This window comes from Charadrius vociferus, unplaced genomic scaffold (assembly GCF_000708025.1).
Source record: "Charadrius vociferus isolate BGI_N301 unplaced genomic scaffold, ASM70802v2 scaffold31, whole genome shotgun sequence".
Classification (NCBI taxonomy): Eukaryota; Metazoa; Chordata; class Aves; order Charadriiformes; family Charadriidae; genus Charadrius; species Charadrius vociferus.
The window spans coordinates 3,597,492-3,604,891 of NW_009646966.1; positions in this window are offsets into that span (position 1 = coordinate 3,597,492).

Sequence of the window (7,400 nt, forward strand, 5' to 3'; positions counted from 1 at the left end):
GGCCAGCACTGGGCACCACCGAAAGTAGCAAGCCCTGTGCCACGCGTCCACGCGTGTCAGGGAGAGGCAGCCGTGGCCAGGCTGAACAGCGCGCCCGAAGCCGCCTCCGCGCCGGGGACGTTCCCTCCCTGTCAGGAGCGCCGCTGAAACGGGTAATGTGTGTGACAACGCACGGAATTAAACTGCCCGTGGAATTAAACCTGCAGCTTGGATTAAAAAAAAAAAAACCAACCAACCAACAAAACCCAGCATTAGGAAGAGGTGGTCCAACAAAAAAGGTCCGACCACAAAATAGGAGCCCGGCCGATGATGACAGATAGAAACACCGTAATAAAAGTACGTGGTGTAAACAGTACATAAGTATTACTTCAGATTATCTTTCATGTGAATGGCATCAATTTAAATCAAGTAGGATTTAAAATTAATCTGGGCAGCAGAGTTAACTACTTTGAAGTTTATACCAGCATAAACCTGAAACAGCTCAGTGAGCTTCAAACAAGTTGAAATAATAATTGAAATTAGACCCAAAGCACTGAGGCTCAAGTCTGAGTATTTCCTGACACCTCCACTTCCAGTGGAGAGATATATACTTGTCACTTGAAATCAATCATTTGACTCTAGACGGAGCTTTTCTTCATTTTGTCAAATGAATTTTGACTCTGCTGCATCAACAGAACATTTATTGACTGATTATAATACTAATTAGGCTCTTTTGAGACAAATCTGTTCCAATTGCATATATATAACATAAACCAACCATTGCTTGCCTACTTTTATGCACATTTTCAAGAAATAATAGCCCTTTTCTGCTAATGGAATACTGCAATGGTGCAAGAATGTGGACACATGTATCCTGACCAAACCAAACTAAACCACCATTCCCCTCCACCCACCCTACCCATGAAGTTTCACGCAGGAAAGATGAGCCCCCACCCCAAAGAAGGGACACACACACAACCCCCCCCAAAACATGGATTTTCAACTACCACATCTACCGTAAAGCTGAGGAAGACAGGTAGCCAGAAGCTCAGCAACACAAAAGCTGTTGAGAGGATATGAAAATACATCTCCTAGGCTTCGAAAGAGATACATTCTTGCTGTGCTCCAGCCATTTCAGGATTGATGCATATGGTACAAAAAAAAAAAAAAAGAGAAAGAGATACAGAATAATAATTCATTGGCACGCCTCTTTTCCCATGTCTGCAGGTCTCTTTTCAACAAACCATCATGCTGATAAACCCATAACTGAAGTTCTCCAGGACTGGCCACTTTGACATAACAGTCTCAGATGTATACTTTACCTTTGGAACCTATGGAGCCCTTGGCCATTTTCTTCACTGTCACTCACCCATAGTCTTCATATTTTGAGGAAAGATGAGGGAGGAATAAGAGGAATCTCTTTTTCCTCTAGCATCAGCACTGATTCAAGCAACACCAAATGATTTTAGGGTAAATGGCAAAGGCCTATTAAGTCGATCTTCCTGCGAGGTACCTCGATCATAGAGATACTGTCACAGCCTCTGTTGTGAAGGTAGGCTACATTGCTCGTCTACTCAACCTAAGCATGCAAAATTAATCTTAAAAACTTGGGGAAAAAAATAAAAGTATTTTCAAAAAAGGGAGCACTCAGTGAATTTGGTTCTATAGTGTGAACTTGGAAAACATTTATTCCTTAAAATACAATTATTGCAAATGGTTTCTATTATGCAAATGTCCTTACTAGTATAGGGACTCCTAAATTAACAGGAGTGACATGACAGCTTTTGGAGCCATTAGCATACCAGAAGTGATTTGATCAGCCAGGTTTAGCAAGGAAACATCTAAGAACTCGTTTTCCCTTTGGATCACGTCTATTTAAAGGAACTATTTCACACTGAAGCCAGTAATGCCTATGGCACAATTTAAACTGAAACTGATAATAATAAAAAATAACCTCTGGAAAATTTGCTGTTAGGGCAAGCTTTGAAAGAGATGAGTTTCCAGATGATGTCAAAACAGATTTATTTCTTGTTATTTTGAACAATTAATTAGAATGCAGACCTAAAATTCTGAAAACTATAACTGTTTTTAATACATATATTGGGAAGCATTTGCTCTGCCTGCTCCTTCAAAACTTGTCAGCCAACCGTCAGGCCATTGTCCAGCTGAACAATTTATCACTGTCTGGCCAGTACCATATTACAAGAAAACACAGAGCAATGCCAGAGTTTGGAGAAAGATCTGCATCTTTTTTTAGGCTGTCCCCAAACCTCATACCCTATGGTGGATAACTGGGTTTGGTGTGCTCTCAGATCCTAGTTCTCCTCAGGCTGACGTGAATGGGAGAGCCACACTATTTGTGGCTGGTGCAAACAGTTATTGAATTCTTTACGTCTATTCCAACACAAAGCTTCACACATTTGTCCAGGTAATGGATGCGTGCCCAACCATATAGCGATAAAGGATGAGCAATGAAGCTGCATAAGGGAAGTCGTTTCCCAGTGGGACTTCTTTGAGTACTGGGGCTAGTTAAGCGACATGGTCCGGCTTTAGTCTTTCCATTGTAGGATACATAGATATATAAGCGTCTATATGGTTTAATGCAGCACTAAGCTGAACCCTGGATAGATTTTACTTGGTGTCTGCTGTGTAGACAGCTTGATTAGAGCTAGCTTTAATAAAACTGTTTATAATTCACATCTTAGCTTGGTGATAGTCAGCATCTTGCTTTGAATAACAAGGAGACTAGTAGTTTGTCAGTGGAGAAAATACAGAAGCAGTACGGCGTATCCCCCGCACCGCAATTCATTGTTTTGTGTTTGCTGTTTTCTTCCTGACTGCTTAGTTAAAAAAACTAAAAAAAAAAAAAGTTGTGCTATACTGTCATAGGGAAATCCTCAGGAGAGACGAGACAGTGCAAGGAACTCCCACCAGTCCTCTGCACCCTGTGTTGAAGGGCCAGGTATGCTAATCTGTGGTCAGGACACTGTTCCCATATAGGACTAAAGGTATACAGAGATCTAAACGCATGGGACAGGTACCTAAAGAGAATCATGACTTGGTTAGTACGTGGATCATCATTTAGAGGGAGCCTGTAGAGTGCCAGTAAATGGTATGGAAGCAGGAACATTGTTCTTTGTGCAAACAGCTCACTGACTTCTGATACTTCTTTGATATTTTAAGGCAGTTCTTTCAGAATCATTTAAGGTGGCTTTTGAGAAGTAGTCCAGCAAATTGACTTTTAATGAGAAACAAACAGGTTCTATGTGAACAGCTATGGCAGCTGGTTCCTTTAGTTTCTGTTCCCCAGTGGCTGTGTACACTTGAAATAAATCATAATTCGTTATTCTCAGAGGGAGTAATGGTCATGGATTCTCAAAACCGAACAACTGATAGGCAAAAAGCAGCTCAGCAGCCCATGGGGGAGTGCTGTTGAAGGGACCAGTAGGCAAATTTAATGTAAAATTTTCCTCTGTTATACTTAAGTAAAGGCAAAGAAGAGAATGGCTTAAGGCTGCTTTGTGGAAACTGAGATGTCTAGTTATCCTTCTCAAAAGTGGTAAATTTCTGCAGTGGAAGTCAGTGAGCTTTCTGGGTGGTGTTTACTTACTTAAGCTAGATACTGTTTTTCCTTTTTTTTTTTCCTTGTCCTTTTCTGTTCCTCAAAGGTTACATGTTTAGGAATTGAGGAGGTCAAAACAAAGACTTAGTACACATATTGATAGAAGGCTCAGTTGGTTGTTACTGGAGCCAAACCAATTTGTCAAGCTTAAGTAGATTCAGGACACATAGACTACTTCTCAGATCATTATCAACTCAATCTATTGCTTTATGACACTGAAAGTCATCCAATAAAATAATGCAATTATTAATATGCTAGTTTACATTACATGTGAAAGCTAATTTTAAAACTAAGAGGTACGTAAAATCTAAGAGGTAGAGATCAGTGGAGCAATTGAAAATAAGCAAACATGATCATAGGATGTATTTGGTTTGTGTGAAAATGTATTTGCACAGAAGGTTGTGGAGGGTATCATATAAAGCTCTAGTTATTACTTGGTACGATTATTATAGCAATCAAAATCACACAGGCAATATCAGAGGACACTGAAAAATCATTGGTACCTTGCCTTGAAATTAACAACTGAAAAAGTTTGCTGCAACATTAAGAGGAAAAACAAAACCCAAACCAAACCACCAAAAGAGCCCACAACTGGAACTGTTTATAGCAGGTGGGAGAATAATCAATCCTTTTGTTATCTTCAGGTCCTGAGTTTCAATGAGTGTAATAATAAATGGTAGTTTTCCATATCAAGCGATAATTTCCAGCTACAACAAAGAGTACTTAACTATTGATTTAATGGAAAGAAATCTGTCTCAATGAAGGAAGCACCTTCAATCTGATCCTTCATTATATATATACTACTTGGTATGCACGCTGACAGTCAAAAATAAGCAGCAAGTGCAAGTAAAGACTTGTTTCAGACAGTGCGCATCACCGAAGTTAGCTTCTGAAGCAGCTAAATTCCCACAGGCAGTGGGTGTAGTTTTCAAATGCATTTAAATCCTACTTTGAAAAATGAGGCAGCTTGCAGATAAATAAGATTCAGAAACAACATTGCCATGTCAGTCCAGGTTTTTCCATGACTCTAAAACTTTTCACCCCTTGTCATCCCGCAGAGAAAAAAAACGCTTCTGCATAGGCCTGAAATGCTTTCATCTCCTACAGCAGCTACGGACGGATGTCTGTTCTGCTTCATGCGTATTTAGAACCCCTCATTCTGGAGGGAGGATGCAGAGGAAATCATCTGTGTGCTGATTACTTTCGGATGTCGTTCCCACAACTTTCTACTCCTCATTCACTGAAAAGACAAACAAGATCTCCTGCTGCAGACTAGGAAAAAATCTTAGAGCATTTGAGTACAAGGACTTATGGCATATGCTCATGTCACACGGAGGCAAATGTGAAATCTCTGCAAATACAATCACTCCTGTAAGGCTTGGCTGAGTGCAGTATCTTGCTTTGTCCCAGAATTACTTGTACACTACAGTGTTCCCATTCTTAAGGGGTCGAATCAATGAATGGCATGCAGTATGGTGTTGTTTCTCCCTACAAGCATTTTTAAAGCTGTTTGTGCTTTATTAAAAGCATTTAATACAGGTTGATAGGTCATTGTTCATTGCAATAGCATGTAGTTATGTAAAAAAATCCAGGTGATGCCGTGAGTGGTGGAACCAATAGACCTTACAGATAGATGTGGCATACATCCTAAAATCCTCAGCTCCTCCCTTCTCCCAGATTACCCTCTCACATCCTCTATACCTCCTCCCTCTCACTAGGCTCAGCTCCCTCCTGTGCCACTATCAGCTGGGGAAAAAGCAGCCCATGCTGGGGCTAGCCCCAGGCAGACCAGCATATTTGTACTAACTAGCCTGCTGGAAAGCCAAACTGGACAGGCTCTGACTCACACTGCATCTTTTCCTTCTTGGACATGTTGATTTTTAGTCTTTTCCCTCTACCTGCTTGCCAGTTTCATTCAACTCGCAGAATCTTAGTATCTTTGTGGGTTCTTCCATGAGTTCCACTGAAGTGGGCTACAAAGTTAGGAGTTATGGTGGGATGCGATGGGCAGGCAAATAGAGAGAATGCAACTGTCCCTTACTGAGGTCTGTTGTGCCTTCAGACCAAAAGTATGCTTTGCTGAATGTTGTCAACACTCTTCAGCACAAAATACCTTCTTAGTATTAACTTTCTTTGTTAGTAAATATCACTAATGGATAAAGATTTTCTCTGCTGCAATGTTTTCCACTCTTTGAAAAGAGTTGCTAATCCTTGACTTGGTATATCCCTACGTAGTCTTGTGAGATGGTAACCACCCTTGTGGGATTTTTTTCACAGGATGATATTTTCACATATCAAACTTTAGTAAAATATTTGAAGTATTAAGCAATAAATCAGTGGACTCCTTGAAACTCTGCAAAAGAAAAATTGGCAGGTGAGAGTTGAGGCTTGCAGTTGCTGCACCATAGGAAGCTAAAGGCAATGAGAATATTTAATGAAATATCACTACTTCCCCCAGAGACAAAACATTGCATTAGATGTACTTTGATCTGACCTGATAGGGCAACTTTTGGGTTCCAAAATGCTTGTAAAAGAAAAAAACACAATATTGGAAGAAAGCTGGGCTCTTTAAACAGCTAGATCAATGGTATCCATTTAGTTTCTGTAACTGATATCAGTACTGAGCTTGTGTATTTGAAATCATTTTTATTTCCTGTATAGTTTGCAGATTCAAGAAGTTTACCTTTTTCTTCTGGATCTTTCTTGTGAAAAAGCTGTAGTTTAGATTATGTCTTAAACTGGCGTTGAAAAATTAAACTGAAAACTAGCATACTTGACAGGTATACCTATGGGACTCTGAGAAAGGTACGACCATGTCTACAAAATCTGTATTACTGAGCAGGTGGTACATGAGAATAGTTAAACTGTCTGAGCTGAACCTAATTTTGCTAAACAGACACGGGGGAGAATATTTTCATTTGTAAATTGCTTTTTATTTTGTGACATGGAACAAGATGCTCAGTAGGGTGTACAGATAAGATTTGGACAGAGGAACCTCCAGGTGCAACATGCATGTACAAATGTCTGCTGTCTTACAAATTATACTGTATATGTATAGTTACTCCATTTTTTTATCATTTTAGAAATTATGGAAAGAATTATTAAGAAGTAGGAAGTCTTGATGAAATTTCTGTGTGCCTGCAGGCTCCAGTCCTCAAACACTGGGATATTTCAGCGGATTCATGGCAGGAAGCCAACAAGTTTTGTCTCAGGAGTAGCGTTGGGAACTTAGCATGGTCCTCAATCGAACTGATGCTATGCTGCCCTATAGGAAAGGTAGTGATGTACAGTGGGGCTATATCATGAGAGAGCAGGCTACCCTGCTCTGAGGTGACCGCAGGTAGTGTCCATTAAAAGGGAATGCTGTGGTGCAAGGCTCAAGGGCATGAGCTGCGTGGATTCTCCAGAGTGCAATGACCTCTCAGGATAATTTGGGGCTGCAACCTAAGTAGTCTGGATAGCCCCAGGAGCCGTGATTCAGCAGCTGCTCAGCCTCTCCTGCAGTGGTCACAGGACTGGGATCACAGGCTGCAGTCACCTCAGAGATTATCCAAACTGAAAACAAAAAATGTTTTCTTAAATTATTTGTACCAAAAAAAAGTCTCATAGAATGGAAAAGGAGCAAGCCAACAAAGGGTTAAAGTGCTTCCAAAACAAACCAGGCTGGCTAATTGAGTGAGTAATTACAATTTAACAGGCCTTTGGCTTTTGGAAGGCTACTCTGAAAGGTTTCACACTACAGAGGGTGGTGCCTCTGTGCTATAAAATCCCTATAGAGAAGAAGTGGAGAGGTCATGCC